Source organism: Spodoptera frugiperda, chromosome 25, assembly GCF_023101765.2.
Source record: "Spodoptera frugiperda isolate SF20-4 chromosome 25, AGI-APGP_CSIRO_Sfru_2.0, whole genome shotgun sequence".
Lineage (NCBI taxonomy): Eukaryota > Metazoa > Arthropoda > Insecta > Lepidoptera > Noctuidae > Spodoptera > Spodoptera frugiperda.
The window spans coordinates 17419026-17442967 of NC_064236.1; the positions used below are offsets into that span (position 1 = coordinate 17419026).

The window sequence follows — 23942 nt, forward strand, 5'->3', positions numbered from 1 at the left end:
TCCAGCACCTCCAATTGTCGACTGATAGAGTTATTGAGCAATGCCCTTCTGCGGAGTTGGTGATTTTAGGAGAGTTTAACGCCCATCATACCGAATGACTTAGTTCTCAGTCCACTGACTACGCAGGAAGGTGTGCTCACGAATTCGCTCTGGCCTATGGTCTCTCACAGCTGGTACATTCTTCAACAATACCTGACATTGCGAACCATACGAGTTTCTAGGAGGTTTTAGAAATAAAACGCCAATTATTGGAATTACTCCGGTTGTGTTCCAATTCTACCAATATTTCTTACGTCCTCTCCGGAACCCAAACCCATATTAGTGACACAATACATATGTTTTCTACAGTAGTTCCCTTGGTTAAAATATCTGATACATTTTCACAACCCTTAATATAATAAAACTTTAAGTTATTATTTATTATATAATCTTTAATAAAGCGGTATTTAATATCTATATGAGCGAGGTAAGTAAAAATCATTAGCGGATAACTTGATGGCGCTCTGGTTGTCGCAGTATAAATGAGCAGGGTGTCGGAGCCGCGCCAAACTTCAGCCTGCAGCCGCCGTAGCTAGAGAGCTTTTTGCGCCGCGCTTCCCATGGCCATGTACTCCGCATCGGCTGTGGACAAGGCCTGCTGTTTGCGGGAACACCACGATATAGCGCCTCCCTGAAAGAGAAAAATATAACTGGTCGCGATTTCTGATCTCAAACATCACTCACCCAGTATGCGTCACAGTAGCCCGTGATTTTTCTGTTACCATTCTTGGTGTATGTAAGTTTGTAGTGTTTAGTCCCTTCCAGGTACCTTATGACTCTTTTCATTGCACGCCAGTGTTCAGAGCTCGGTTCTTTATTGCACCTATCTGCTCAGAACACTGACAATATATGCCAGGTCTGGTTCCTTGAACATCGTAAAGTAGGCTTCCAATAACCTGTTAGTACGAGCAGTCCATTTCAACTTATTATTAATGAAAAACTTGAGTGACACTGCGAACTAACTTTATTGCACAGATGCACTATTACTATTACATATTATCTGGTAGATGGCGCTACAAGTTTATAATGAGTAATGAGTGATATTATCGATACAAAATAACACCCCCACTTATCGCAATATTTATTGAACAATTTTAAACAAAACTATTCTAACCAAACTACTATGCCAAGAAGTAACAGAAAAATAATGTTTTGCTGAACATAAACGTTTAGTTAAAATGTCTGCTGGCATATCAGCTGTTGGCAAATATAGAACTTTCAATCCATCAATCAATATCAATATGCTTTGTACGCTTATGAAAGATTGGGCTTGGACACAGCTTCCGTGCACCCTGGTTGTCATTGAATATACCGATTATGTACATTTTATTAGATACTTCATATTGCAGGTTTATCAAGTACATTAATTCCCTACATGCCTCAGATACACTAACATACTCTGATTCAGTGCTAGAGAGTGCTTTACATTTCAATTTATAAATCATATCTGGTTTAGTTAAGACTGACAGGTACATGAAACTGCCAGTTAGTTGTTGATAAAGCACTTGACTAATTATACTTACTTGACCTTTATTTACTTTTAATTTGACTTCCATAGTAGTATCTACAGTCTTACAATCACTTAATTGGATTGTTTTTGAAGTTTGACTAAAGCCAAACTTAGATCAATGTAAGTTATTTCACTCAAGGTTACATATTTCTTTATTAAAAATTACATTCAGTCCAAGACATTGTTTAACTTCACCTTTAATACTTTACAACCTGAACTACTTCTATTATAACAATCAGGTTTTTTCATATGGTTGCTCTAAATCACCATTCAAGAACTCACATATTTTTGAGTGAAGCACTTAGCAACTAGACGTGCACGGAACCGCATATTGTTTTAACTATAGATTTTTTCCGCAAAACCCACTTCCACTGCACTATAGTACCATCTTTTGAAATATCTACGAGTTCCCACGCTCTATTTTTCTCAAACGACAGGAAATCATCCTCGACGGACGCTAACCACTGTGCTCTCTCAGGACCTTTCAAGGATTGTTGCAATAATATCTCACCCGTGATGTTATCGTCCTCTATACAACGTGTAACAAAAAGGGGGTATACATACCAATTGCACGGTTTCTAGATAGCATAACAAACGATACGGGAAGGGGTTTTTAAACTCATGTTTTCATGGTACAAAGTTGTGAATTTTTCAAATCGCGCCGGCTCGCGAATCACAATTAGGTAGACAGGTACTAGGCGATTAGATTGACCGAAGAAATGTTTCATAATATTAGCGAGTGACCCCTGTAGTGTTGTGACACGTTTTTTATGATTTGAAACCAAGAACTAAGCGATACCAAGTATTTGGTACTATTTTTTTTTAAAACGTATTTTGAGCTGAAACTTTGTGTAGAGATTCTATTCAACCTGTATTCATCAGGGCTTCTTGATGTATATGGGTATTTTGTTACACGTTGTATAAACACTTGCGAAATGAGCGGCGTCAGCGTAGCAGACCACGCTGACGCTCGGTAGGACAGTGCGCACTTGCGCAGCACCCAGTCGTCGTAGTCGTCGGCCCGATCCCTGTGGAACACAGCGCGACATCTCTCGTCAGTTCCACTCACCTCGGTGACCGGGGTAGATGACGGATCTGTCCGTCAGATAAGCCTCGATTATACGACGGAGATAGGTAGGCACCCGATTACACCGTAGTGCCTCCAAAATGCAATGTGAACAAAAATGAACGAATGAAATGAAGATTTTGATTTGAAATTAAAAATAAAAAGTTACTTCAAGTATTTCTATTAGTAAATCAATAAAACCTACAGCCGAAGATTAAACGAAACTTCGGATTCGAGAACCGGAGTAGGCCCCCAGGGGTAAGTTCGTCGTGGCGGTGTCTTTGGACATCGCCAACGCCTTCAACTCTCTTCCCTGGAGCTGCATTTTGGAGGCACACTAATAACTGTTTTTTTAGATATAACCCTAGACGCTAAGCTTCAGTCAATCGGTACTTAAACCTAAAGACGTCAATTGGAAATGTCGCTACCATCACCGTTTTGGAAACAAAGCAAGGCGCTGTGAATCACTAAGCTGTAGGAGGAAGATACGTCGAAAACTAAAGTTGGCACCGACCGTGACGAACGTCGATGTCCCGTACCCCAGTAATCGCCTTTGTGTACACGATCGTAACAGTCACGAACGTTTCCTCATGAACACAGAAATCGCAGACATCTCAATGTTGGCTGCAAATCACAAAAGTAAAAAAACTCCAAGCGCCTACAGTTTACACGCCGCTAACAACACACCGATCAAAACTTACGGACAGAAAACCATCATGGACCAAGAGCCCAGCCCCGCCAGACAACTTATTTTCTGAAAGGCAAAACGTGGGATACCGAGTTGCTTTTATTTGTACCTTGAACGCCTGCGTACCAGCTAAGTTGGATAGACGGCCGATTTACAGGTATCAGGTGAGAAAAGTAGTAAAAATAGGACTAACTTAACTTAAATTCTGATGGCTGATTTTTATATATGCTTTATAAAACATTATTAGACAAATAATATCCGCACTGCCAGACACTTTCCGTCGGCCATAACTTCTGCCAGACGCTTTAAAGGTCTTAAAAAAATTATTGAACTTTACTTATATTCTGACGTTTGATTTTTATATAATGTTACTTAGATGACTATTTTTAAACTATATTCGTTGAGCCAGACAAATCGTAAGGGCCAAACATCCCCCCAGACATAAAAAATATTCAGCCGTGAGCATGACCGCGAGGGCACTATGCTAGCGTTTTGGAGAAAGTGAGATATCTATGTCTCCGTGCATGAGCGACTGGAGAGGACATGGCTGGAGGTGGATCACTGTGTTGCCCAGTTTCTTACTGGCCATGGCAACTTTAAAAGCAAATTGTTCTCATTGAAACTCGTTGATTCACCATGGTGCCAATGTTCGACAGCGGAGTTGCAACATGAGCAATCCGCCCATCACATACTCTGGTAGTGTGGTCTCTGGCAATCTGAGCATAACACTATGTTAGATAATTTAATTGTTTCATCAGGTGTAGTCTATTATACGGACTTTGTGGAGTCTAGAACGAATTTCCGTGCGTTTAGGCGTTTTTGCCATACCTATTATTAGAAGCAAGTATAACAGCTCACACATAGGACCCACTTAATTTTGAGTCAAATTTCCGTGGTGCTTGGCGACTGGGCTTCTCCCAGTTGTGGAGTCTCTTTGTGCCTTAAGGCTTAAGTCATTCTGTCTCCTGCATTAAATTCACCGAGGGAAGTGGAAACTATCGTTTTCTTGTCTTCTCCTCTAATAATATCTTCTGATTTATTTCGTTGCGGGATCCAAGACAGTCATTCATGTCCCTGGGACGCGCCGGACTTCAATGTTCCGGTGTTTTCATGGTTGTATCTACTGTAGATCCTGGCTTACAGGAGTTGCAGCGGTACGGGAGGCTGTGGCGGGCTTGTCCCAAAAAAAAAAATATATAGATAGATATATAAAATACAGCCATAAGATTTTAAGTTAAGTTAGTCCTATTTTTACTTACCTTTCTCACCTGATACCTGTAAATCGGCCGTCTATCCAACTTAGCTGGTATGCAGGCGTTCAAGGTATAAATAAAAGCTACTCGGTATCCCACGTTTTGCCTTTCAGAAAATAAGTTATGTCTGGCGGGGCTGGGCTCTCACTCTATCAGTCTAGCCTTTGGATTACGAAGAGACTTTGTGTGGTCATTTATCGTTGCAAACGTCAAAACCTCTATACTAGGAGCCGACTTTTTACGTCACCTTAAAATGCTGGTGGACCTGGACAAAAAGAAATTGGTGGACAAAATAACAGAACTTTCTATTGATGCATTAGAAATTTCTATAAATACAGAATCAATTCACATCATAAGCAGTGGCTCACTTCAATATGTGCTTGCTTCAATATGTCGTAATATTCTTATGAGCAATATGAGAAGCAATATCCTGAATATGTTCTATGTCCAATGTCATTGCAACCACCGAAACATGATGTTGTCCACCACATTGAAACTACCGCCCCCCACTCTATGCGCGTTCCTACCCATTGCCCCCGGACAAGTATAAGGCAGTGAAGGAGGAGTTCGACCGCATGTTGGAAATGGGTATCTGCAGGCCATCGAAATGCCTATGGGCCAGCCCCCTGCACGTAGTAGAGAAAAAAGAAGAAAGATTACGTGTGTGAGGTGACTATAAGCGTTTAAACGCGGTCACTCAACCAGGGGGCCTTATCTGCTATTACAATTGTGTCAGAATGGTCTAAACGGAGCTATGTAGGTTGTATAGCTATGTAGGTTGTATAGCTCCGTCCCTCTCGCACTGCTCAGTGATCGACCATTCTGATACAATGTAATAGCAGACTGAGGCCCCAGATCGCTATCCCGTACCCCGCATTCAAGACTCCCATACTAGCTACATAACTTGACTTGAAAATGGTATTTTCCAAACTTGACTTGAAAATGGCTTACTACCGGATACCAATCACAAAAGATAACGCACAGAAAACGGCGATCACGACACCTTTTGGATTGTTCCAATCCAACTGCATGACGTTTGGACTTCGCAAGATGTACTAAGAGGCATAGACGGCTGTTTTGGTTTTATTGCCGATATTATCTTATGCAAAGAAGACGAAACAAGACACAAGCAGCTCCTTCACCAAGTCCTACAGCGGTTGGATAAATACGGTCTGACACAAAATATTGAAAAATGCGTATTTAGGAAAGAAACAATCGATTTCCTCGGCTATGAAGTATCGGAAACCGGCATAAAACATACAATGAGTTAATGCAATTATGTACCTACCCGAAACCAGAAACCATTCTCCAGCCAGCTCCACAGCCTTTGAGAAATGCCGCCAAAGCATCACTCTCACATCCGGTTCACAGCAGTCGCCTCGCCATCATGACAGATGGTTCTGACCACGGTGTCGGTGCTGTTCTGCAACAAAAAGTGGACAATGTCTGGAAGCCGCTAGGGTTTTATTCGAAGGCAATAGGCGAAACGCAGCGTAGATCCAGTGAATACGATCGCGAGTTATTAGCCATGTATACAGCTGTAAAACACTTTTGCCGATTAATAATTGAGGGCTGTGAAGTCGAAATATAGGTATTATATAGAGATCACAAACCACTTACTAACTGAACACAAGAACAGCGAGTACCTCCGACACACTGAGACGACAAAAACAACTGCATTTTTAACCGACTTCAAAAAAAGGAGGAGGTTCTCAATTCGACCGTATTTTTATTAGCCAGTTTTGTACGCACATAAAGTATATAAAGGGTGAACAAAATACGAGTAGAGTAGATAGCACCCAAACACCCAGAACCCAAACAAATTGAGGATCAAAAGAACTTGTCATTCAAAGGATATTTATTTTATTCCCGGATGCAAACGACCCATCACGTGTGAAGTTTCAACGTCAATACTACAACTACGACCGAAAGACATCGTTTTTTGGAAATGTATGACGTACCTGCACGCAGCATTCAAAGCGGGGGTACGTAAACCCAGGGGTATGTAGTACACGAGAAATGATAGTAAGGAAACTATTCTGGCCAACTATGAATAAAAAAGTTGCACAGTGGACCCGAGCCTTGGTGGAGTGTGATAGGTAAAGGAGTAGCAGGGAATCACTGGTGCGAGAATTTAATTTGAATATGTTGGATGTAGTACCTCTTTTAGTAATTTTAACAAGTCCTGTTTCATCTGCAGCCGTCAAATTATTTAAGGTATTCACGCGACGGTGATATCCTGTTACTTTTGTGTCAAGTAAAATATTATAGAGTGTTGTGTGACCCGTGGGGACGCCCCTACCTAATGGTGCGTGACAAGCTCCGCACACAGGCTCCCCCGCTGACACAGAGTCTCCGGCCAGAGGTTGTAGAGGAGGTGGTCACCACCTTGTTCCCCCAATCACAGAGGGGCTACATCCCTCCGTGCATGACTCCGCCCCCTGCGGTGCCCGATGCGGGCCACAGCGACGACGACGACGACACAGCACCAGAAGTGACCGAGGCAGAGTTGAGAGTGGCGGTGCGCCGCATGGGCATCAAGAACACCGCCCCGGGACCCGACGGATTGCCTGGCAAGGCGTGGGTCCTGGCTTCAGAGACTCTCAGGCTTCGACTAATTGGTCTTTTCAGCGCATGTTGGGAGAGGGGCCAGTTCCCGCTATCATGGAAGGTGGGTAAACTGATCCTCGTGAAGAAGCCAGGGCGCCGTGCGGACTCTCCGACCGCGTACCGGCCCATCGCGCTACTCGACGAGGTAGGAAAACTATTTGAAAGAATATTTTCAAACCGCCTCGTCGCGCACCTGACGGGAACAGGGACGGACCTCGCGGACGGCCAGTTCGGTTTCCGGAGAGGGCGCTCCACGGTGGTCGCCATCATGCGCGTGAAGGACCTTACGACGGGGTCTGCAGTGTCCAGGTGTAGGATCGTCGTGGCGGTGTCTTTGGACATCGCCAACGCCTTTACCTCTCTGCCCTGAAGCTGCATTTTGGAGGCACTACGATATCATCGGGTGCCTACCTATCTCCGTCGTATAGTCGAGGCTTATCTGACGGACAGATCTACCCCGGTCACCGAGGTGAGTGGAACCGGCGAGAGATGTCGCGCGGTGTTCCACAGGGATCGGTCCTTGGACCGCTCCGGTGGAACAGGCTACGACTGGGTGCTGCGCACCGACCTCCCGAGCGGCGTCAGCGTGGTTTGCTACGCTGACGATACGCTTGTCCGACACAGGAGGTCGCACCAGGTGGCGGCCAACTTGATGACGAGAGCGGTTGCGATAGTCGTTGCAAGGATCCGGCAGCTGGGACTCGAGGTGGCGCTTCATAAATCCGAGGCCATGTGTTTTTATGGCCGCGGGAATGCGCCACCTCCGGGTGGGTTCCAGATCATGGCAGGAGGGGTTTCCATCGGCATCGAGGTGACGATGAAGTACCTGGGACTCGTCCTAGACAGTCGGTGGAAATTCGAGGAACATTTCCGACGTTTGGCTCCCAAGTTGGAACGGACGGGAACTGCCCTAAAGCGGCTCCTACCCAAACTCGGGGGACCAAACGCCTCCTGCCGGAGGTTGTACGCGGGGATTGTGCGGTCCATGGCCCTCTATGGGGCCCCGGTGTGGGCGCCACATCTAAGGCAACGACTAGCTCGTGCGCTGGTTTCATCCCAGAAGGTCATGGCCATTCGGATGATCCGTGGATACCGCATGATCTCCGGGGAGGCGGCTAACCTCCTTGCGGAATCACCGCCGTGGAATCTGGAGGCGAAAGTGCTCGCGCACGTATACAGCCTACGTGCGGAGGCGCATCGCCGGGGCAAAAATCCACTGCCGCGCCAGATTAGTGCGTGGCGGGATGAGCTCCGGCGCGATCTCATGGCGGAATGGAAGCAACGACTGTCACAACCGAGTGTTGGGCTCGCTGTTATAGCAGCAGTAAGTCCCCTCTTTGAGGAGTGGCTAGAGAGGCGCCACGGCGTCCTCACCTACCGCCTGACGCAGGTGCTTACTGGACACGAAAGTTTCGGTAGGTACCTGTTTCTGATTGGGCGGGAGGAAACGTCCGGGTGTCGGCATTGCGTGGACCACCCGGAGGACACGGTGGAGCATACAGTAGCGGTGTGCCCTGCATGGGCTGAGCACCCCCGTGTCCTTAGGGATGTGATCGGCGACGGTGACCTCTCGCGTCCGGCTTTGGTTCAGGCCATGGTGCGGAGCGAGGGGGAATAGGACGCCGTCTCCTCCTTCTGCGAAGCAGTCATGCTAGCTAAGGAGGAGGCGGGGCGCGTGAGAGAACGAACCTCCTCACGCCCCAGCCGTCGCGAGAGACACTCCGGGCGTCGGGGATCGCGCGACGATCTACCCACACTACTACATACTTACAACTGGTGTAAAACTGCAATGTTTTGTTGTGATAATAGGTAAATAACAAACCTATCTTAGTTGGCTGACACCGACTCCAAAAATAACAATAATTGTACCTACTTACATTATAATGTGTGTGATGAGTTAGTAAAGTTAGTTGATCTATTAAGTTGTTGAAAAATACGCAATTATTTCTTTTACTTTTTAGTGCATATTAATTTGTTTTGGAATATTTATTTTTTGAAGTCGGTTTTTTTTTGTTAAAATTGTTATTTATTTCTTGATTTTTAGTGAATAACTTATTCGAGTATGGGTCGACCTATTAAACGCGCTGCTCATATGAGACAGTGCCGTGTAAATGAATAATATTAATATCTATCCATATTGACGCATAATTACATTATTTTCAAATGTATATTAACCTGATACCCTTACTTATGATCTGCCGAGCCGACAGCTAACAGTAACCTGTTCATAAGCTACATACATAGTCAGTTGTCAAACACACAAACAGATTAGATACCCACATAGGTATACAGTCATGTAACTCAGACAGCACATCAAGCTACCCATCATTCTATACCAGATATGCTACTATCTGTCCAGAATTTTATGGCTACTGAGAAAGATAAGCTAGTATGCATCACTTCAACGTAAACGCGGAGCTCATTCTGCTCATTTTTAAGGAGTTCCCTGGATTATCTTCCACATTTATGGTCAGACTTTAAAAACAATTATATGGAACCACACTGCCATCGTAATCTTTCAAATACAAAAAGAATTTCTCAAATCGGACTATAACTGCCAGAGATATGCATTTGTCAAACACAAACAGATTAGGTACCTACATACACATGTAAATCAGACAGCACATCAAGCTACCCATCATTCTATACCAGATATGCTACTATCTGTCCTGAATTGTATGGTTACTCAGAAAGATAAGCTAATTTACATCACTTAAACTCAAACGCAGAGCACATTCTGTTCATTTTTGAGGAGTTCCCTGGATTATCTTCCACATTTATGGTCAGACTTTAAAAATTTTTTTATGGGACCACACGGACATCGTACTCTTTCAAACACAAAAAGAATTTCTCAAATCGGTCTATAACTGACGGAGATATCGATTAACATACATAAAAAAAAAAAAAAATACGGTTGAATTGAGAACCTCCTCCTTTTTTTGAAGTCGGTTAAAAACTAGACGTTTAGTCGCAACCTTGATATAATTCCCATGTCGCATAATGAACTGAACATTGGTATAGATGTTAACTACAATATGATTATAAACAAAATATCAAAAATCCCCATCGGTTCCAATTTTACTAACAGAAATATTAAAAGCCACAATTACAGTTTTTCCATATTGCTAGAAAACGGTAAGTTTTATCGTACAGATATGTTGGACAGACTCGTATATCATACAATTTCCTAAAAAAATAGTTCATTACTTTTACTCCTAGTACTTTCTATTAGACATCGCGGTTTTAATTAAATAAATCACATTTTTCATAAAACTCGCTACCTTCGTGCGGTTTTACCTGCTGCTCGGCTCCTATTAATTGTAGGTAGCGTGACGTTTTATAGCCTATAGCCTAAGTCAATAAATTAACTATTTAACACAAAAAGAATAATTCGATTCGGAGTAGTAGTTCTGGAGATTATACACTATTATTATTTTGTTTTGAATAGTCCATTTATCGAGGAAGCTTATAGGCTATAAAACATCACGCTGTGATAAATGATATTTATTTTGTAAATAGGTTACAATGTAACTCTTTTACACGTCAATTTCTTAAATAACTAGATGAGGCCGGCATTTCCTATCGGACTACTCTGAGAAGAAATGAAAAAACTCAGAGGTCATAGTCTCTTTTAAAGTCCAGACAAAATCAATTAAAGATGTCGGAGATTACTAGGAGCCAACCAGCGAGTGAAACCGCGCAGGAGTGATATTTACCTATATTTAATACTGAGGAGTTTGTTTGAACGCGCTAATCTTCAAAGCTACTACTCTACTTTGATTTGGATAGTCCAACAATCGAGAAAGGTTGTTAAGCTATAAAATATCACGCGACGACCAATAGGGGCCGAGTAGTGGATGAAACCGAGTGGGAGTAGTACTAATGTTTAAGCTGAAGAGTTTGTTTCAAACGCACTAATCTCCAGAACTACTGGTCCGCATCGAATTATTATTTTTGTGTTGAATAGTCAATTTATCGAGAAAGGTTATAAGCAATAAAGCATCACGCTACAATTAATAGGAGTCGAGTAGCAGGTGAAACTGTGCGGGAATAGTACTAATATTTAAAGCTGAAGAGTTTGCTTGAACGCGTTTATCTCCAGAACTATGGACCTGAATCAATCTCATCTTTTTGTGTTTGGGTCTGCGAACCGCGAGCAAGGGTAGCTCGCCGCCCGATCAGAACTAGACCCGTGCGTACGGCGCGTCACGTTCCGCGCAGGCCTCATAGAGTCACCAGACCACCACAGATGGGGCCCGGAGCTGCTGACTACCTAGCGGGTTTACCGGAGCTTTGGCTCGAGAAGCAGGAGTAGGAACGGTAGTAGATGGCGATACTAGTTCATAATGAATAATTATGAGTGATATTGTTGATACAAAATAATACAACTACTTACAGTATTTTAATTAAATTTCCAACTTGTACAGGTGTCTTGATAGATTTGCATTCAGACATGTTGAATCTTATTTTCTTTAGTATATTTTTCTTGAATCGAATTATAGAATCCTCTATTCAGGTATCATTATCACCTGCCTCTCCTATATCCTTCATATTTAATTTCTGCTGTAGTTTTTCCTTTATATTATTAATCTAATTTTATGAATAGAATAATAAAATATCATCAACCGAGATGATAATGTAAACTCCAATGTTGATGTTAAAGTAAATACAAGGAACAGTTTTAGATAGTTGAATGCCTATTTCCTCTAAGACAGTGCTTAAATTTGTATTCCACAATCTGCTGGCCTGGTTTAAATCATATATGGATTTATTTAGATGACCTGCCTCAACACCCTTTTTTACATTTCAGGCTGTTTCATGTAAATATCTGTGTCTATAGATCCTTGTAGGAATGCAGAGACTGGTATACATGCAGGTCTTGCTGTGCAGCTAGAGCAAACAAATTTCTAATGGATGTCCATATTACCACAGGAGAGTATACCTCATGGAAGTCCACACCCTCCTTTTGTGCATAACCCTTTATGACTAGTCTAGCTTTATACTGAATTGGGCTCGCTGTCATTGCAGCGGTAAGTCCCCTCTTTGAGGAGTGGCTAGAGAGGCGCCACGGCGTCCTCACCTAGCGCCTGACACAGGTGCTTACCGGATACGGGAGTTTCGGTAGGTTCCTGTTTCTGATTGGGCGAGAGGAATCACCCGGGTGTCATCACTGCGAAGACCGCCTGGAGGACACGGTGGAACATACGCTTGCGGTCTGCCCTGCGTGGGCTGAGCACCGCTGTCTCCTCAGGGATGTGGTTGGCGACGGCGCCCTCTCGCGTCCGGCACTGATACAAGCCATGGTGCGGAGCGAGGGAGACTGGGATGCCGTCTCCTCTTTCTGCGAAGCAGTCATGCTAGCTAAGGAGGAGGCGGGGCGCGTGAGGGAACGAACCTCACGCCCCAGCTGTCGCGAGAGACACTCCGGGCGTCGGGGATCGCGCGACGATCTCCGGTCACCGTAAGTTCCGACTGCCGAACAAGGGGTCTCGGGTTCGATTTCCAGGTCCAGCAAAGTATTACAGGGTTTTTTCGGTATTTCGAAAATTTCTCAGTAGTAGCACGGAGTCTGGAATTGTGCCCAGTACATGGCAATAGGCACACCCCCTGTTACATGGGATATAACACAAATGGTGAAATGTGGGTATACTTTGTATAGTGGCATTATGTGCCGCTATGTGCACCTCTGCCTACCCCTTTGCGTTCCATAAACAGAGCATACCTTTCTTGTCATCATTGTTATGTGGTCGGTCAGTGGGTAATATGTCTCATCAGCATCAGGTCCACTGTCATTCTCAGCTTCTTCCAAGTTGGGCTTACAGTCCACAGATTGTTAAGAAGAAACACTTTCTAACTTCTTTGACTTGGTCATCAGGCATTGACCCCTCGGACAATCCCAACCTCTCTTCTTCAGTTGAACGAGCTGAAATCAGAAATTCATCACATAGACCAGGTTTTTAAAAAAATATAACATCTCTACTTTTCATTATCTGATATGTTTTAGGATGCATGATACGGTATCCCTATGTTCTCTCACAATAACCTACAAATATCATTTATTCCGATTTCTTGTCCCACTTTTGTCTTCTCTCCTTAGGTACATGCACTATCGGTTCGCAGCCAAATATCCTCGTATGAGATAATTCTGGTTAGCGACCTGCCCACATTTCATACGGAATGGTTTGTTAAGTGCTTTGGTGGGGATCGATTTATATTCTAGGCAGCTGCAGCAACGGTTTCAGCCCAAACAGGAGGTCTACTCCGGTGTTGGATGCGAAGTTTCTTTTAATCTTCAGTCGTAGGTTTAATTAATTTAAAGTCTGGGAGAGCCATGCTTCGGCACGAATGGGCCGGCTCGACCGGAGTGATACCACGGCCTCACAGAAAACCGACGTGAAACAACGCTTGCGTTGTGTTTCGTTGTGTGAGTGAGGTTACCGGAGGCCCAATTCCCCCTTCCCAATCTTCCCCATCCCCGATTCCCGAACAACAACCCTTAAATTCCTAACTCCCAAAAAGCCGGCAATGCACTTGTAACGCCTCTGGTGTTTCATGTGGCCATGGGCGGCGGCGATTGCTTACCATCAGGTAATACGTATGCTCGGCAACCGGCGTGCTTCATAAAGAAACTATTTATTATTACTAATAGAATTACTTAAAATAACGTTTTATTAAACTTAGACTTATTTTTATACATATAAATCACAAGTTCGCCCCCATTGGAGTACTGCTTTCATCTCTTGGCCGCTTGGACTTTTTAACGCGGTCCAATGGAGAGCTGTAAGCCTATTCAATGATCCTATACTTACGAGTAGTATCGAGCACTTGAGTCTTAGGAGATATTTTGCCTCCTTATGCGTATTCTACCGCTTATTTATAAATATAGTGGATTGTTTTCCGCGGAATTGTTTGAAATGATGCCCACCGCACCGCTCGCCATCGACAGGGAGTTCACGCTCACACTATGGAGCCCAAATGGTCCCGTACAGTTCAGTTTCAGAGATATTTCCTCTTACGGACCCTCCGACTGAGGCATGAACTCCCTACCTAGGGAGCTACGTATGGTATTCCGGAATACCGCACCGAAAGAACGGTTTTCCGATAACACTCTACTCCGACGGCTAGTTGAACGAAAAAATAATTGGCCGATGAAACGTTTCGCCGAAAATATTATTTATCGACGGTTGGTAGTCCGAATGAATCCTTCACCGATGTAACGGTTCACCGAAAACACTCTTCGACGACGATTGGTTAAACGAACGAATCTTTCACCGATAGCACTCGTTGTAGGAGAATTCTTTTATCAAATGGATAGTTTTTCTTTCAGCTTGACAACACCCTTAGGTATTGTAGAAGTCATGTTAAAAATACATTCGGCGCTGTCACGTTTGACTGTGCGCACTTGTTTTGCTTTTCGTTACGATCGTTACTTAATCCTCTAAGTGCACCCCACGATAAACTTATTGTGAAATGCAAACCGATTCTAGTGATGATGATCTTAGTGATTCAGAAATACTGGATAAATGTGAAAAACAATTAAGTCAAATGACTAACATGTATGAGGAAATAGTAGCAAGCGGAGGTGATAACGGAAAAGTTGTAAGAAGGGCAGAGAAGAGAAAAGAACGAGTTGATACAAATAGTGAAGATGGTTTTATTACTGTGTTACGAGGTAAACCAAAACGTTTATTAAGAAGTAATTCATTGGAAGTCAATAATAGCCAAGAAAAAAATAAGGAAAATAATGACAATAATGACACATCCGAAATAACGTCAAATCATGAAGTTTGTGTTACCTCCAAGGAGAATTTACCGAAACCAATAGCGTTTGCTAAAATACTTCGTAGTGAAAATATTAAAGATATTCTTAGGATAAAATATAAAAGCGCCAATAAAGGACTTATTCAATGCCAGCGAAAAGAGGATGCTCTAAAACTGATTGACTGTAAACAATTCAAAGAAATGGGTTTACGATGTCAATTAATATAAGAAATGTCTGTATCGTATGGAATAGTAAAAGGAATCGACCTTGAACTAAGTGAAGAAGAATTTATGAGCATTTTTAAGTCAGGTGTTGATGTTTTATCGGTAAGGAGATTTAAACGATTAATACCAGAAGAGAAATGGGTCGATTGTGAGTCTGTCAGAATCTGTTTTAAAAGTAATATGCTTCCGCAATATATTTATGCCTACGATTGCAGATTTAAAGTTGAAAAATATGTATTTCCTGTAACGCAATGCTCAGGCTGTTGGCAATTTGGCCATATCATTAAAATCATATGCCCAAAATGTGGAGGAAGTCATGAAAATTGTGACATACAAAACTTTCTATGTTTAAACTGCAAGGGAAATCACTTCGTTCTGGATAAAAAGTGTCCTATTTATCTAAAAGAAAAATCCATCGGGAATATTATGAGTGAAGAGCAAGTTACATACAGAAGAGCCTTACAAATTTTAAAAGAGAAAAAAGGAGAACAAGTATCAAATGAGATCTCACAGGAAAATAATGACAATCAATTTGCAATTGTCACTAACAACAAGAAAGAAACCTATAGTAGTGTACTGGCAAGGGCGTTAATACATCAAGAAACAATAACAAATAGAGAAGAATAACAGAGAGATGATACGAGCATAGACAAACAGCAAAACATCAAAAGTTCAAAACAAAAATCAAATAAACAGAATAAGTATCAAAACCAATGATTGAAGAAATAGACGATAAGCAGAAAGGAAAAAGAAGTAATAAGCATAGTTCACAATGGTTATATAAACTTGATTGGGCAAATATATGGATAAAAATAAAGAATATCAGCAAATCTAAACTGAAACTCGAAGAAAAAGCAATGTTATTGTTCAAAATTATTGGAGAAGAACTAAAGAAATTTTGATCAATAAAATATTTGGAGAAGACATTTTAGGACATTTAAATTTTTTCAATAATGGATAGTTTTCAAAAAGTTAAAAAAGTAAACATATTCCAGTGGAACTCACAAAGTTTGCGACCTAAACTTGTATCCTTTTCTGAATTACTTATAAACCAAAACATTCACATCGCAATAATAAGTGAGTCATGGTTCGACTCCGAATGTAATATATGTAATATAAACATAAGCGGGTACAACGTGTATAGAAACGATAACGAGTTAATACGTGTTAAGTTATTGAACTGCATTGACTTAGAACATGTTGTGGCGGTTTACTGTCTTTCATCTATACACACTCAGATATCGGATTGGAATGATATTTTTTATCATTTTACTAGTAAAACATTAATAGCTGGTGACTTTAATGGTCATCATACAAACTGGTCGACTAAATCCGACACGAGAGGGACTCAAACATTGGACTCAGCCCTAGAAAACGATTTTATTTCTCTTAACAACGGCATGGCAACACGTATTAAGTTAGTAAACGGAAACTTACAGCAAAACTCCCCGGATATATCATTTGTGTCATCTGACATAGCAATAAAATTCGAATGGCAGGTATTCAACGAAAATCTCGGCAGTGACCACTTGATCATTAAGATGTCGGCAAACTTATCTAGTTTGGTACATATTGTTAGGAAACGAAACTGGAAAAACGCGGATTGGAGTAAATTCCGACAAACAATTTCAGATAAAATTAAGTCTACGTTTGAATTTAATACTGATATTTTTCAGCAAATGTATAACCTTTTTATTAATATTATTGAATACGCAGCTAATAAACATATTCCGTATTATAAATTCAGTCTAGAAACAGAAGAAAAGTTTAAACCAAAAAATTACTGGAATTCTAAATTATCAGAAATAGTCGCACAACGAAGGTTAGCCCTATCTCGTTTTCGTAAAAACCCCACCCCCGAAAATTTAAACAAATGGGATTATAAAACAGAATCACAAACCTTAATTAAAAAAGCTAAATGCAGTAGTTGGCACAATTTTTGTGATTCTATTAATGAAGTTACGAACGTATCTGAGATGTGGCGACGCATGCGATGAATGAAGGGTTACAAGCAGATAATGAGTTCTCCCATTGAAAAACAAACCGCATTATTACGGTCACTTACCCCGGACTACGCTCCTTACCAAATACCGAGATTTAACTCCATAAATGTAAGTTTAGAAGCTGATTTTCATATCCAAGAACTAGAAAACTGCCTTAAAAAGAAGGATTCGGCCCCGGGAGCAGATGGCATCTCCTACTCGATGTTATTCAACTTACCGGAAGCTGGAAATATATAATTCAATATTTAAATTTGGTACTATACCTGAAAAATGGCGCGAAATACAAATTATCCCAATACCCAAAGCCCCAACTAACAATAATAGTGAGATTAAGTTAAGACTTCACTTATTTCGTGTATACTTATGTAAAATATTTCATCTAATGATCTGCAAACGGTTAGAATGGTACGTAGTAAAAAATAGACTTTTAGCCCAAAATACAGTAGGATTCAGAAAATCACAATCATGTTTGGATTCAATATCTCGACTAGTTTATCATATTCAAATTGGTTTCACCAAAAAGTTTCTACAATGGCATGTTTTGTGGACATCGAAAACGCGTATAATAATGTGTCGATCGATTCGGTAACTAAAGTATTAGATGATATTCAGGTTGGTTCTAGGATTTGTACATATCTTTGGTCCTTTTTGAGTGAAAGACACCTAAAAATTAAATCGTTCAATAGTGAAGGGCTTAGGGGTAGGTGGACTAATAGGGCATTGACTTAAGGGGATCCTTTATCCCCTTTATTATTTAATCTGGTAACACACCAGATTTGCCATAAAATTCAAAATGTTATGATATCCCAATATGCTGATGATTTAGTAATATATATAACTAACAAACAAATTAAAATATCTGAACGCAACTTACAAGATGCTTTAAACTAATTAGTAACTTTACTGTGTGAGATTGGATTGACATTATCACCAACCAAATCTAATTACTGTGTATTTATTAGAGGTCAAAGAAGAATATTACCTGTGTTAAAATTGTATGAAGAACCGTTATTATTGGTGGAATGTGTCAAGTACCTGAGTGTATGGTTGGACAGAAGCTTACACTGGCGCAAACATATAAATGAAACAGTCAGTAAATGTACAACATTTTTGAATCTATTAAAAGTACTAGCGGGGTCTACCTGGGGAGTTCACACTAAACACATACGTAGGTTATACATCTCATTAGTTAGAAGTCGCATTGATTACGCTTGTTATTTATATGACTGCAGTGCAAAGACGCATATATCTAAATTAGACAAGCTTCAAAATCAAGCACTAAGAGTAGTAGGAGGTTTTATAAGAAGTACGCCCATTCACGTGATGGAAAGTGAATAGCACATTCCACCACTATTTGTAAGGCGACAATATCTCGCAAATAAGTACATACTAAAATCACTCACATGGTCTAATAGAATCATTAATTAGAAAACACAAGTTCAATAAATTAGACATTGGGCTGGTTCAAAACATTTTAGCTTATCCTACAACAGAGATCGCAAAAGATTTGTGTGGTCTGGTAAGGGTGACCTAACCGTTCTGCGATCTAGATTTAGTTAATGAGTCCCTTTCATTTACATAGCGTATAATTTTTATATATGATTAGCTGAGTGTAAATTAGATAATAAGGTACGACGGGGTTGACGTATCCATTTGGATAACAAACCCCTTAAATAATAAAGAAAACAAAATGTTAAAAATACTGATTTCTCTATTGGAACTGTGACAATAGAAAAAAAATAAATAAACTGTGCGAACAAATCAAAAAACAAATAAAAGTGTTACTTTTATTTGTGTGCAACGTGATAAATTTTTGAAGTTATAGTAAATAGTGGGTTATTCTTATTATTTGTAGTTATAATTATTTTAATTCTTTATTGATATAAAAATAATTATTTCTTGTTTTTCAGGTATAGAATATGGGCCAATCTACCTAAGAAAGATTCAATACTCATTTCACTCTTTTGTGATAAGTGTGTTTGTATCCTAGCATCATATTCAACCTGTGCATTACGTCTACGCTTTGGCATGGGTTCCGAAGAGTTGATTCGTTCAATGACACATTCTGTACGCTGCTGCTCTTTAGCCAATTCAATAATTGTTTTTAAATGTTCCATTTTTTTATGGAGAAGCGTGTTCCATCGTTCATGCCACGATTCCAATACATTTTGTGTCCTTGGAACAGAAAGTGTGTGATCGTAAACTGACCACGTCATGGCTGGTGGAAATAAGGCCTGGTTTCTTTTTATTATCAAACCCGTGTTAGTTCTTTGCTGCGTGTGATGTGATCCAACATAATATATCTTAAACTAGTGGGCAATTTCAGCTGCTTCTGTCGGCTATATTTTATTTTGGATGATTTTGAAGGCTTCGGATATCTCAGCGGGCTTAAGAAAAGCGAGGGCAACTAAGTGTCTGATTTTGCGCGCAAATGTGAAATCTTCAGCATATCGCCTTGCGAGACCCTCTGACTGGACATGACGCCAAATACTTTGGGTCAAATGGAATAAGCATAGTCTGTGGGCGCAGTGTGGAAACTGTCGTTTGACTGCATTGATCACTGCTACTTCAAAATCAGTTAATATATTAGCTGGTGACAAATGGGTACCGTATTTAATGTATTGATCGCATATCTTTTCAAAATCTCCAAAAATATGAAATAACAGCTTTCAGTCTTATGTGACAGTAGCGCGTATACCATATTTGTGCCTCCTGCAGTTTCCACTAAAACATGAATAGAAAAAATTTGACAGCACGGAGTTGGACAACTCGAAAATGTCCCGTCCATGATCCAGCATTGTGCATTATTCATACGCTTAACATTAGCTTTAGTACCAAAAATTACAACACTTTCATTGTTACATGTATATTGACCAAGCAAAAATTGCTTTCCATTACTTTTAGCGAGATATTGTGGTACATGAAATTCGTTGGTTGTTTGCGATATCTTAGGAAGTCCTTTATTTTTAACACGCTGCACAATCATTCGGCAAGCTGATTTATTGGGCAATTGAGGCGCACTTGTGGTAGCTACGTCATTTAAATAACGATTTACTATTTGTGACGGACTGTCCATAGATTCTCTCGCACTCGTTCTCAATTTGTTTTTAAAATTCATATCAATAATTTTTTCAGGCTCTGGTAAATGTGCATGATCACAATTTTGACTAACAAATGTATGTTCATAACAATCAAATAAAGTTATTACACTTACACCACAACCACTTGTTTGTTTTCTTGTACAACGCCAATAATACTTGTTATCATATTTTTTATTTAGTAATAAGAATATCCATTCACTACTAGCACATGTCCTCCGCGTTTAGATTTAACTAAATTGCACGTATTCATTTTTAATTAAACAAAACACGAGTGAGAAACATTTCATGTACCGAGGTCTGTCGTCACAAATTTCGCAACTACCCACAAGAGTTAGCAGATTTGTTCGCACAGTTTATTTAATTTTTTTCTATTGTTGTTCCAATAGAGAAATCATTATTATAATCATAATCATATTAAAATGATTATGATAATTATAATCATAACCATATTCTTTATTGTAAAACAATATAATTTGCCTTTTTGATTAATTCCATGTATTATTTTATTATTACCTGTATTTTTAACATGACTTCTACAATACCTAACAGTGTTGTCAAGCTGAAAGAAAAACTATCCATTTGACAAAAGAATTCCCCTACAACGAGTGCTATCGGCGAAAGATTCGTTCGTTTAACCAATCGTCGTCGAAGAGTGTTTTCAGTGAACCGTTACATCGGTGAAGGATTCATTCGGACTACCAACCGTCGATAAATAATATTTTCGGCGAAACGTTTCATCGGCCAATTATTGTTTCGTTCAACTAGCCGTCGGAGTAGAGTGTTATCGGAAAACCGTTCTTTCGGTGAGCGGTATTTCGGAATATCATATGTAGATTTTTCCAGATGGTAGGGTAGGTACTTCATGAAGAAAGTAAATAGGTTTCTCATGGGTCGGCAAAGCGCATGTAATGCCTAAAGAGTTGCAAGCGTTCATAGACCATGGTAACCATTTACCATCAGGTGGGCCGTGAGCCTTCTTGCCGTCGTCGTGGTATGAAAAAATCTGAATGTGATTTCCCTAATTTCTAAATTATAAGGTGTTCTAGATTGAAAACTTTGTATGTAGTTTTTTATATACAGTTAATCTACTGCATATAAGAAGTGACCTTTCAATGTCAGCCTCAGTATTAACATCCTTTGAACATCCATTTTACCGTTCGATATAACTTTAGGGTAGTAAATTGGAGTAAATAACGTACCTACCTAACGAACAATGAGCAAGATAAGAGTGTAATAAATTGTGTATGCTCACCGGTATGCAATCCAGCCGCCAACCGCACAGACCACGCAGCAGCCGCCGAGACAGCGCAAGCAGCGTCCACGGGACACCGCTGCCGAACCCGCCAACTGCACTGAAGACAAATCTGCAGGTGCGCAGGCTGCACGACCAGGATGCTGAAATAGTCGGCGTAAACGAATAAGCACGTGACATAAAAAAAGGCAAGGTCCAAACAAAATGGCGTTTTCGTGCTCACGAATTTTCATTCACGACAAACTCGGTATCTCGGTATTTCGAGAATGAACTTAATAAAACAATCAGGTCATACTTAAGTACAAGCAAGCGTGAGATGAGTAGGTACTAGGTATTATAGGATACCTAGATTTTGCTTTGGTATACTCGAAGTTCAAGTCAATGATTACCTATGTAGGTATGGAAGCATACCAATTTTTGGTCTGTTTAGGAGCAGAAAGCCATCAAAGTCTTACTTAAACACAAAAAGGCGTACTTCAAGAGAAAGAAAGATGCAATAAAGTACTCTGTGCGGAAAATTGTTTAGGGAAATAAATAGGTACCGTAAAACGGGGTGAGCTGGATCATTGTTAAATGACAATGCTAGAATCTCTATAGAGCTTTGCCCCACCAAAAAAATATAGTTTACCATACCAAATGTAGCATTCTATAGCTGCTCTATTAGTGATAACTTAAAACATGTTTAAAAGCCTTTAAAACTTGCGGTTTCTGTCTAAATCTAAGAACAAATTATGACATTTAGGTACCAGTTTAGGTTAATTGCAGTTACAATGGTAGAAATAATTGAATTAAGTGCTTTATATTATTACAATGCTATCCTAAGGTGTTTAGCTATGAAAGGAATGAATGTCAACACCAATATCAACTTTAGTAATCCTACTTTTAATTTAGGCCACAACGAAACATACAACAATGTAAACAGAACAGACAGAGCGAATGTCAAGTAATGACTTTTTGACATAACTGACGCACGCACGTCAATGGCGTTTCGTTACATCTTATCACTAACGTTCAAACACGAAATAATAATTGGAATATGCATTTATTATAATCAGTAATCGGATATTTGGATGCAGATTTATAGCGTTGGTTAATATGGAATACACTTTTATGGAAAAAACCCGGAATTTCGTATTCATCAAATTTAGTTTTTTTACTATAGAATCAAATCGGGTGTAGGAATATTTACTTAGTTTAAGGTGTTGGATAATATTAGATATGGAATGCACTTTTGTGTCGAAAAAATCCTGTGATTTCGGTTTCAAGAAATGTACTATGTATTTATTAACTATAGAATTCTTCAGTATAATTTTCTAACCAAAAATGAACTTTAGCGAAATATTATGCATCCGAATATCCGATGACATTATAAAAAACATCTTTTTCAATTAACTGTATGTATTAAAACCAAATTCTTATTAAAATCCGTAAACATTACATTAATAAATCTTTTTTAGGGTTCCGTAGCCAAATGGCAAAAACGTAACCCTTATAGATTCGTCATGTCTGTCTGTCTGTCCGTCACTATGATTTGAGTACACTAGAAGAAAGTTTAGTAAGTTCAAATAAATTCATCGAAACGGAGTTTCGTTGAAAAATCTTTTTTTGCGCCGAATTTAAGAAATAATGTGCTAAGTGCTATACCATTTTATAATCCTTATTAAATGAGCCAACTTTACTGAAATTTGCCATTACTAGCGCCATACATAATTTATTCAGTACAGTCACTTAAAGTAAGGTGAAAATTTTATTCAGAGTATTTGGTTCCTCTAAAACTGACAATGTTTTCCAATCTAACGCAGTTGGCTAAGAATTTATGATTCCATATTACTGAAGCATTCAGGATAATGTAAGGAAGACTACAGACTAAAATATAAATATTTGTAGCAACCAGAGTCAAAAGACTGGCACAGGGTGTACTTTTTCGTGGATAACACATAAGTAACTGTAATTTAAAAACTGTAGGACCTAGATTTTTTTAAATATTTTTCTGATAACTGTTGGTACCTTGCCGATCATCTGGTGCCTATGGGACGTCGACGTCAGGGACACCTTGTATAGGTGGGTACTTTTGTAAATAATATATGGTGGCAATAATGTGCCATCTGCAGAACCACAATACATCTCTTCGAATATTCTGCCATAGACATTTTTATGCCGCTTCAGAACGCTAATGGCCCATTCAACACCTGGTGGGTTACTTGTGAAACGTTCTTATCCAAATATTTTTTTGCAAACATTCTAAGGTCTAACGAAGTAAGAGGAAAATTTCCTTCCGTGTAAACCTTTATGTTCATTATAAAGTATTTCAAACGGAATTTTATACTGGAGTGAAGCAGCATTAATAGACAATTCGCTTTTTGTGATTTTTTCTATTGCTTCTTCCAATGTCTAATCTGTGTAATTTTTATAATTGCGCGATCCTAAAAATGCG

At 40.1% G+C, this 23942-nt stretch overlaps 1 protein-coding gene and 1 long non-coding RNA gene across 2 annotated transcripts in view; one reads left to right on the forward strand and one right to left on the reverse strand.

Moving 5' to 3' along the window:
* The window catches only part of LOC118276139 (mitogen-activated protein kinase kinase kinase 12-like), a 105033-nt gene that overhangs the window by 14145 nt on the left and 66946 nt on the right, over positions 1 to 23942 (forward strand). The gene's annotated exons all lie outside the window — the stretch shown is intronic.
* Positions 246 to 22440, reverse strand: LOC126912338 (uncharacterized). The gene is made up of 6 exons (XR_007706970.1): positions 22255 to 22440; positions 21509 to 21651; positions 12889 to 13089; positions 12271 to 12507; positions 5845 to 5979; positions 246 to 670 (listed from the first exon to the last, which is right to left on the reverse strand). It is a non-coding gene; the product is annotated as an uncharacterized LOC126912338 (long non-coding RNA).